We start from the raw sequence: 10,612 nt of genomic DNA, 5'->3' as shown, positions 1-10,612 counted from the left end.
GGATTTCAGAATCTTGAAAAACTTTGTGCATTCTTAAATGTCCAGCAGTTCCAACCCTGATGCCCTTCATGTAAGGTGGGAAAAATTTCCAAAAACATTAACTAACTGTACAGAGTCCTTATTATTGTATTTAACAAAGCAAACATAAAACGTACAGCATGTGGATTTTTGTAAAATTTCATTTAATTACCCTTTCTATTACTCTCTTATTTAACACTTGTAACAGTACTGTAATATAAAATGACAGCCTCTTCTATTGTTCTGTTTAGTGTTTAGCCAGAATAAATAGGATTTTTGGTTTGGACTGTACATGGGATTTCCTAAGGTTTTTCTTCCCATTAGCAGTGATGACTGAAGGAAACTGAGTGTCTCAGAAGATAAATCTTCCTGAAAGCAGACAAGCCAGGACCTCTGGGATGCCATTACTTCACCTAGAAATGGGGATACCCAAACCAACTGTCTCCTGACTTTTCACTCACTACTCTGCTCTTGGTCTGACTGTGCCACTTCTTGCTCCCAGACCTATTTCTGCATCACAGTTCATGAATATCTTCAGCCCACTTAAAATCCTGATCCTATTTCAGGACCTTCTTACTTCACCCTGTAGGTGTTTAGGCATAAACAGGAATACTCCAAAAGCTTGACATTTGGGTGACTAAGTCTGCAGTCTGTACTATACTTCACTTTGCATGAAGATTTTCTTCTAAATCTCATACATTAATAAGACTTACATTTCTTCCTCCCTTTCTGAAGCCCTCTATTAACCTTGGGATTATATGCACAAGTTTAAATTTCAGCAGGAAAATAACTACAAGAAACTGCATCCAGTTGTGGGAGGGGAAAAATCAATTACAAGAAATGAACTAAAAGGCCAAATCAAATACATAAACCTGCTGGCCACACTGGTTTTGATGTAGACCAGATTATGGTTGGCTTTCTGGGCTGTGAGCACACATTGCCAGATTATGTCTAGCTTTTCATACACAAGTCCTTCTCCACAGAGCTGCTTTCAATGAGTTATTCTCCCAGTCTGTACTCAAGTCTCTGATCGCCCTGACACAGGTGCAGCACCTTACCCCTTCATGGGGTCCTTGTGGGCCCACTACTAAAGTTTGACCAGGTCCCTCTGGATGGCATCCCTTCCTTCTATTGTGTCAACTGCACCACTCAGCTTCGTGTCATCTGCAAACTTGCTGAGGGTGCACTTGATCCCACTGTCTGTCATTGATGAAGATACTGAAGAACACTTGGGCCCAAGACAGAGCCTTGAGGGACACCACTCATCATCAGCCTCCACCTGGACATAGAGTCATTGATCAAAAAATAAATAAATAAAAAAATAAAAGGACAGATCACCTACCTATGATAATAAGAGGTGATGGTAAGAAGAAAAGGACAAATCCTTTTCAACAGCTTCCATGTAAAAAGACTAGATACTTTAATAAACAAAACCTAATGCTTCATGGAAGTGGAACAGAATGGAGAGGCAAAATCATGACTGTTTTCAGATATGAAGCAGTACAAGACTCATCCAAAACCAGCACCTGAAGGCTAACCTGGGGATGAGGAGATAATGGAGGCTCGATAGCTGGCATCCCCTTTTCTTTCCATTGCTGCAAGAAAACGTGGGTATAGGTAAGCAGGATATTTTAACATAAAGCATGGCACTTTTAAGAAGGTGGGTGTTAGTGTTATATGTTTTAAAATAGAATTACTTTCCCCTCCTAGAGGTGTTTCATTGAGTTTTGCTGTGCTGGTGCTAGAGAGAAGCAATGTTAATTACTACAAAATCTCTGGCTTAAGAGTTCAACTGCAGGTCTCCAAGTACAGTTCCCTTCCTCAGTGTTAATTTGTGTGGTGTTCTGAACCCAGGAACAATCACATATGGCAAAGCTCTTGTTTACCTTCTGATTTGTTTACACCCTTCTATGCAATTCCACTTTCACAAAGATACAAATGCTGGCTCTACTAGGACAGGTGATGGCCCTCTTGTTTGGGTTATGGATCAGGTAAAATATCATAGCTGGGGGGGCTGGTTCCCAGTTGAAAGGGCAGCTGTCTCACTGCTGAAATGTCTTCCAGAATAGGTTAGGGATTTTTTTGCTTGTTTGAAAAGGGTACTAAAACCAAGACAAAAGTGATCAAAAAATGTGAAACAAGCTAAACAGTCCTGGTATTTCTGAATACTTAAGGATTTTTTTTCTTGTTCTGTAATGTGTTTATAAAAAAGATACAAAAAGGGAAGATTTGATTGAAAAGTTTCAGCTGCTTGGTAACATGCCCTGACATTCCTTTTATATATATAGATGGAATATATTGTGTGTATGTATATATACACAAATAGAAAGGACTTTTTTCTCTCTTTTCTTACAGCTGAGAACACTGACAAACATCACAATCTGGAAACCCTTCACCTGATAGACTGAGATTCACTAGTGTTACTTATCCCTCTTATCTCTATTTTTTGTTTTTCTTGCCTGTTGAGATAAGGCTTCCAGGACCAGGCCTGGCCACCATCCAGGATCGCAGCAGCATTCAGCGTGCAGGAGCCTTTCTTGTTGAGTCCTGAAGCACTAGTCTGATAGCAGGCTGAATAACAAGCAATAAAATGTGGAAGAAACCCAAGCCCAGCACTGTCTTTATTAAGCACTTTTATTGTGTCTTACTTCCTTTTCAAAATCTTGTCTCTGGGCATCAGGAAGAAAAGGGGCCTCTTCACTGCTTTTCTGGGGACAAACGATTTCCCAAAGTACTTGTTCCTTCACTGGACTATGAGTGAGGATGGTGGGCAATGGGAGAACTCTGGAAGGAGAAGCAGCAAAAGGAGAACCTGGAAGATGAGGGGAAAGTGATCAAAAGGGCAAAACACAGCAGGTACAGCAGCCCTCAGAGGATAGCAAGAATAGGTCTTTTCTTGGTATCACAAGGAGTCTGCATGAAGGTTGCTGAGAGTGGTGAAAGCTCAGAAAGTTGCTCTAAGTAAGAGAAAAGGAATGTGAACCTGTGCTGCAAGGAGATGGTGGGCTCCTCATCCATTATGACCAAAATAACTTAGACAGACCTGTTCTTTAAACTGATTCTATTCCTGAATGTCTTTGTTTTCATTGGTATTAGAAATATTCTTACATGTTAAGAACATCCCCACACATCTGGAAGAAGCTTCAGGTCTTTGTGGGGGACTTCAGTCATCCTGTTTATCTGCTGCAGGGACAGCACATCAAGGGACAAGCAACTTGGGAGGTTTCTGGAGTGCATTGATGACAACTTCCTGGCACACATAAATCAGAAGCTGATGAGGGAAGATGCTGTGCTGGAACATATGCTTACAAACATGGGAGTACTATTCAGGCATGTGAAAACTGGGGGCAGCTTTGGCTGACAACTGTGACAGGTGGAGTTCAGAATCCTGAGAAGAGGGAAAGAGGCAAAAATCAGGGTTGCAAGCCTTGATTTCAGAAGAGCAGCTTCAGCCTGTTCAGAGATCTGCATGTAAAAATCCTCTGAGAGGCCCTAGACAGAAGAGGGGTCAAGAAGAGTTGATTGATTTTTAAGAATCACTCCCTCCAAGCTCAAGAATGGTTCATCTCAACACATAGGAAATTGAGCAAAGGCAGCAGGAGGCCTGCATGGATGAACAAGATGCTCCTGACGAAACTCAAACATAAAAAAGGAATGTAAAAGAGATGGAAGCAGGGACAGATGACTGGGGATGGATATAAACTCACTGTCTTAGCCTGCAGAGATGCTGCCATAAATGCCAAGGGAGCTGACTGATGTCATTGTGAGACCACTCTGGATTATTTGTGGGAGGTCATGGTGAGCAGGAGAGTTTCCTGAGGACTGAAGAAAGCAAATATTACTGTTATCTTCAAGAAGGAAAAGAAGGAGAGTCCAGGAACTACAGTCTGGTAACCATTACCTGGATCCCAAGATGATGTGCAAGGCTTTTGACACTTTCTCCCATAACTTAATACACAAGCTGACAAAGTATGGGCTAAATGAATCAGGAGTGAGGTGGGTTGAAAACTATCTTAACTACCAGGCTCAAAGGGTTGGGATCAGCTGTACAAAGCCTAGCTAGAGGCCAGTGACTAGAGTAGTTCCCCTGGGATCAATACTGGATCCAACACTGTACAACATCTTCATTAATAACCTAGACAAGGGGACAGGCTGCACCCTCAGCAAGTTTGCAGATGATACAAAGTGACTGCTACACCAGATGTGTGGACTGCCATTCAGAGGGACTTTGACAGGTTAGAGAACTTTGCAGAGATGACTCTCACAAAGTTCTGCAAGGGAAAGAGTCAAATCTTGTAGCTGGAGAGGAATAACCCCAAGCATCAGTGCACATTGGGGGCCAGCCAGCTGAAAAGACCTTTGCAGAAAAGGGCCTGGGGGTCATGGTGGAAGCTGAACCTGAGCTTTATAACAAAGAAGGCAAACATTCTCCTGAACTGTTAGGCAGAGTGTCCCCAAGAGGTTGAGGGAGGTGATCTTTCATCTCTGATTAGCACTGATGAGATATGGCTGAAGTGCTGTGTCCAATGCTGGGCTTCCTGGTACAAGAAATATGGAGAACTGAGTCAAGTAAAGGAATACAAAGATAATTAAGGGCTTGGAACATCAAGGAGAGGCCATGAGAGCTGGGACAGTTCAGCTGGGTGAGGAGCATGTTGGACTCAGTTATCTCCAGAAGTAGTTTCCCACCTCAGTGGTTTTGTGATATTTTAAATTACAATGAATACAACTAACAAATTATACTGCTGATGAACTTTTATCCGGTAAAGGTAGCATCTTGTGTTGTTTTGTTCCATGGTTTAAATTTGCAGTTTCAAGGGAAATGATTTAAGGCAATGCATGTTAATTTAGGATTTATTCTTACAAATGTTCCTGTACAAGAACTTGGTTGTTCTGGGTGAGCACCATTAAAGATTGATAGTCTTCAAGAATCAGGCTTAAATCTATATGAATTGGACAAAAGTTTCAGTTTTGAATCACGATGTGATTCAGCCCTGCTCTTAAAGGAAATTTTCCCTGTGGAGGAGAGGGTAGACTGTTCTCTAAGCTCCTGCTATGAGGGTTTCATATGGACCCTTATGAGAGGGGCATAATACTGATTATCAGTAACATTCTGCCTTAACCTAGACATGCCTACTGTAACTATTTGATTTTCATAATACAAATAATTTTCAGTACCTGAAGACACTTAAAACTGCTTCCCTGTCAGTATGGTCCAGGCTTTTGTTGGTAGCTCCATAGTAACATTCCTGCAATGGGTGTGTTGCTTCCATCTGCAGCCTCAGTGAGTGAATCTGAGATACAACTATGTTCCTTTGGAACCGGCACATTTCAGACTAAATCTGTGCTGTATGATGCTTTCACTGCTGCCTGGCCTCAGGGATAAGCCATTTTACTGTTTCCAGAGTATTACTGACCTGCTGTTATTAGATTTTACCCTTGGCAGACATTCTGGTCCTTCCCCTTATTGCTTTTCAAGTTGCAGTGTGTTCATGTATTCCCAGGTGACTGCTCAAATACGCTTGGTGTAAAATGCAGTGCAACCCATCTAAGATTTTTCTGCAGGCTCCAAAGGATAAACCTTAGCCTGCATTTTATAAGGCTCTGTGGATCTGTATAAAAAAAATCATCCTTGAGAGAGGGAATTACATCAAATTATTATTAATTTTTGAGTCTGATGGACTAGAATCGTGTATTTGCATCTGAGCACTGCCTGTGCTCATGCAGGGCTGATGGGTATGGAAGGTATGCTGGAATGTGCAGTAAATAGCCAAGCTGGGTCCCCTTGTCAGACTGAGAGTTTGTAATTGTGAGAGAGCCACGAACTCTTACTCTTTTAATACAGCAATTCATGCATACATGGGCTGTTAACATTTGGAATCTCTTTTCCTGTGTAATCCCTTTCTCTCTGTCCTGAGCCCTATCTTTTCCTGAGGACTGGCCTCATGAGATCTCTAGAAACAGATCCATTGCCATAAGGGCAAAATTGCACCCTCAGCCAGTAACCCATGCTTGTTTAAGACTGTTGACACATTCTTAAAGGATGAGGTGCCATCCCAAGGGACCTAGACAGGCTTGAGAAGTGGGCACATGGGAATCTCATGCAGTTTAACAAGACCAAGTGCTGCACCTGTGTTGGGGCAGCCCCCAGTATCCATACAAGCTGGGGCATGAACTGATCTGAGAACAGTCCTGCCAGGAAGGACCTGGGGGTTCTGGTATGTGAAAGGTTGGACATGAGCTTTCGATGGGGCAAGACTATTAGCAAGAGCACGTAGTTGACAGGACAAGGGGGAACAGATTCAAACTGAAAGAGAGCAGGTTTAGATTAGATATTAGGAAATATTCTTTACTGTGGGGGTGGTGAGGCACTGGAACAGGTCACCCAGGGAAGCTGTGGATGCCCCATCCCTGGAACTGTTTAAGGCTAGGTTTGATGGGGCTCTAAGCAAGCCAGTCTAGTGGAAGGTGTCCCTACCCAGGGCAGGTGGGTTGGAACTAGATGATTTTCAAGGCACCCTTCCAACCCAAACAATTCTATGATTCTATGATATGGGCTGTAAGTGTAAGGTTTTAGAGGTTTTCAAGAAGTGTAGTTCCTGAGACAAAGTGGACAGTGCCATGGGCTATTCCTGCCATCCAGACTTTGTTTTATAGGACAGTTGCAGCATAATTCCCAAGAGATAACACTTGAACATCACATTAAATCCATATTGTTATGTTATTGATAGAGTGAATTCAGCCAGGGTGTAGACTGAACTTTAAAGAGTGAGAATAATTGAGTGTAGGAGTTATAAATAATTTTAGAATAGTAATATGCCCTCTGACTATAAAAGCTGCCTGGTACTTCTACTGGTTGCATAAACATTTGTTTAGATATTCTTTGAGAGATTTTTCCTGATAAAGTGTATTTTCTGCTGAGTTAATTATAAGTTAAGAAGCTCATAATTTAATCAAAGGAGAGCTCTAGCTATGTTTGCTAAGTCAATAACCATTCCATGATGGATATGCTTGAGGAGTCAATAGTAATTTTTAACTGAATGTCTTAATCACAAAAATCACTGGAATGGAAGAAGGGAAAATCCAAATTAATTATTCTGGTCTAAAAATAAAATTGAGGAAAACATATCATTTTGTTAAAACAACCTCTTTCTCTGTGAGAGATTATTCTTGTCATGATTGACCATTCCCATAATGAAGTCATTGAATATGCTATGACTGAAATGAGGAAGAAAATATATTAATAAAAGATTAGCAGTCTTCTGTGTAGCTAACAATTTAGTATTTATTCCGTACCCCAAGATTAATGCAGAAGTCTGGCAAAAACCTCTGTGTAGAATGTCAATGTTTTGTATTTTTTTTTAAAGTAGGACATAAAATAATCTTCTAATCTATCATATTGGTTTTTATGTATATATATATATGCATACACACAGAGAGATGTGTATTAGCATGTCTCTGGATTATGGTGTCATTTATATCATATTAAGTAAGATCAATATGATGGTGTAGGCCAGTCCCTTGAAAACATGCAAAGCTACCAGGTATAACAACAATAGCTGTGATGAGAAAACCTTAGGTAATTAGATGGTAATCTTTTGAGTACATATATCTGAATGTGTTTCCTTTGACAAAAACTATTGCCTTGTAGTTTCAATATCTCAGACAACAATGTCGTTTTTTAAAGGTATGTTGATAACAACTCTGGTGTTCAGGGTTGACATTCTTTTTTGTGGTATATGCCACATAAAGAGGAGTGATAAAATCCAGGATGCAGTTATGCTGTCCTGGATTCCCGTCAATGTAATTATATCTTCAATTTTATCACTTATCTCAGAGAAAAAGATCTCTACAAATGACAGAGAAATAGTGAGGAATTCTTGACAATTATCACTGTAAAATGAGTTTCACTTTTTTACAGAGGCCAGCAAAGTCTGTAATGCCTTAATTTGATGTAATGTTTTTAATGTTATTATTTACAATTGAGATGTGTAGAGTTTGTATCAATTCCTGCCAATTAAAATAGAATGTTAATAGTGTCTATTAATATTAGTATAGGCATTAAAATGGAGATAGCAGAGCATTAGATGACACTATTGTGGCAAATAGTATAGTGGATACGCAGGAAATACAAAAATAAAACAACATAGATATACATAATGTCACGTGGAATTTCAATTATTTTTTACAATTATTTAATAAAGTTTAAAATGTATGCCTAGCAGAAAAAATATAGACAAGCGAAACATAAACATAAAAATATCAAACAAATTGGTGCCATGCTTACATGCTCTTATTACCTAGATATAGTTGAAGGACCTGAAGCAGTAGAATAAGGGGCTTGGAGACAACATCTGGTTCTCCCAGCCTAACAAGTTGCTTGGAATCAGCTGAGCCCTGCTAACTACTTACCTGTGGATGACAAGTGCAAGCTTTTATGGTTTATCTTAGCTATTCTTAAGTATGGTCTCAGCTAAGACACCTCTGCATGCAGGAGATCATTGGGTTGCAGTAACCTGGTTGTGTTCATGAAGGGATCAGCTGGCATCGCCAAACAAGTCTTGCAGTGATCACGTAAGTCGTAACCAGCCCAAATTATCTACCTTGTCCCATGATGGTGCTGCAGTAACACATCCACACCTCCCTACTCCGGTGCCTTCAGATGACAGAGAAGGCAAACCAGTACAGACACATAGCTCCAAAAAGGTGGAGCAAGGCAGGGCTGAGAGCCTCCTCCCACTTTGGGAGCATTTCAGCAGACAGTGTCTATAAAAGCCAACTTACTGTGGAGTTAGGAGATCTGGGTACAGCTTTCACTCAGTAGGATGTTTCAGTCCATACTATAGCTCAGCAAATCATCCCTCTAACTGCAATGAACTCTCCTGCTCTGAACACCTCACTGAACATCTCACTGGTAGCTCTACTGCCAACCCAGGGTGACCTTGATTAAGCCTATGAGGAGCTCATTGTACCAGGATGCTGCTGGGGCCAAGAATTTAGCCACGCTCAAAGAAGAATTGGAGACTTAAACAAGTAACACGATTATCCAGAGCTATTATAGCTAATGCTAACAAAAACTTTGGAAGAGAGGTAAAGCCTCATGCTTCTGGGTGTAGGCCAATCTCTAACTACACTTACTAATAGCCTAAGACCCCCAGTTACCTAATACCCACTTTCAGTGACCTTCCCCACACTGTTCTCTGAGCATTAGGCATCATCAAAAAAGGATAAAAGATCAGATGTAATTTAAACCTTATCCAAAACACCAATTTCATAATTTCCTAAATTGCTAAACCCTCTCAGCTTGTTCTTTGTTTAAGCACTAAAATGGAAAAACTTTAGAGGGGAATGGTGAACTCTTAGCAGTGCTTGAGTGTTGCATCCTCTCAGGAAACAGTGGTGCTGTGAAGGTAAGAATTCATGGACCACATGCTACCAGTAGTAACAATAGTAAGCTTGAATCATGCAAAGATACTAACTGATCGAACTGATTTGCTTCTCAAATTGTAGTCTTTTATGATGTCCATAAAAAAAAAAGGCTAAGCCCTTTAAAATTGTCTCTCCAAACAGGATAAAAATGACAGCTTGTTTTTGGAAAGACAATTTATCTTATTGAGAAAAAAATTATCTTATTAAAAATAAAAAGTTTCAAGAAAATAAGACATTTTTCTCCTCAAAGTACCTATTTCCATTTTGTGTGTTTGTACATATATATATATATATACATATATACAAACGTTAAAGTTTGAGTTTAAGGACTGATTATAAAAGATTGCATAATATGAGTGTTCTGAATTCTTTTTCTACTAAAATCCAGCTCTTGGATAGATGACAAAATTTTAATGCCATTTCAGTGCACATTTGGATAAGTACTCCGTCAAACAATATTTCAGTAAGTGTAAAATGTTTTTTTCATGTTATCAAGATCATCAATAAATGTAAAAATCATTCATTGATGAGTTGCACACAATATTAAAAGTCTGGGTGTTCTGCTATCAAAGTTGTTAAAAGAATCAAACATTCTAGGCAGTGGGTAGGGGTCTCCACTAGGCTGCCTAGGTAGAATTCACTGTGTTCTTCATTTAAAATACAGGGACAATCATGTCGGTGGAATGATTTACTCAAATGAGTTCGACTGTTTGCAAGTTTGAGATCACTTGTTTTGGAAAACAGAAGACTGTTGAGACTCTGGCATTCATATGCTCTAATGCTGTTACGCTTTCATAACTTCTGATTATCGGAGTCATGGGATAAACCTGGATTTTTTGCATTTTAGAGTCCAGTTGTATGAAAAAAAACCCAAAAACATAAGCTGTGTGGCTATGTGCTACATTCAGATTGGATCATGCTTATAGTTATAAACAGGCAATCACAATTATGGTAATGAAATTTAGAAATATGTATCTGCTATAATTAAATTCATACAGCCCTCCTAGTATGGAAACAAGTAAAGATGCTGTATATTGCTATAACCACCACTTCTAGTGGTGTAACTGCATTCACACAGATTTATGTGGAGTTAGAACCAAATCACATCTAAAGTTAAAGACACACTGGTTTAATTTTTGCACTTTGATGGCAAGACGAAACTTCT

This window comes from Manacus vitellinus, unplaced genomic scaffold (genome assembly GCF_001715985.3).
Source record: "Manacus vitellinus isolate BGI_N305 unplaced genomic scaffold, ASM171598v3 scaffold_2_pilon, whole genome shotgun sequence".
Lineage (NCBI taxonomy): Eukaryota > Metazoa > Chordata > Aves > Passeriformes > Pipridae > Manacus > Manacus vitellinus.
Note: the sequence above shows the minus strand (reverse complement) of the source record.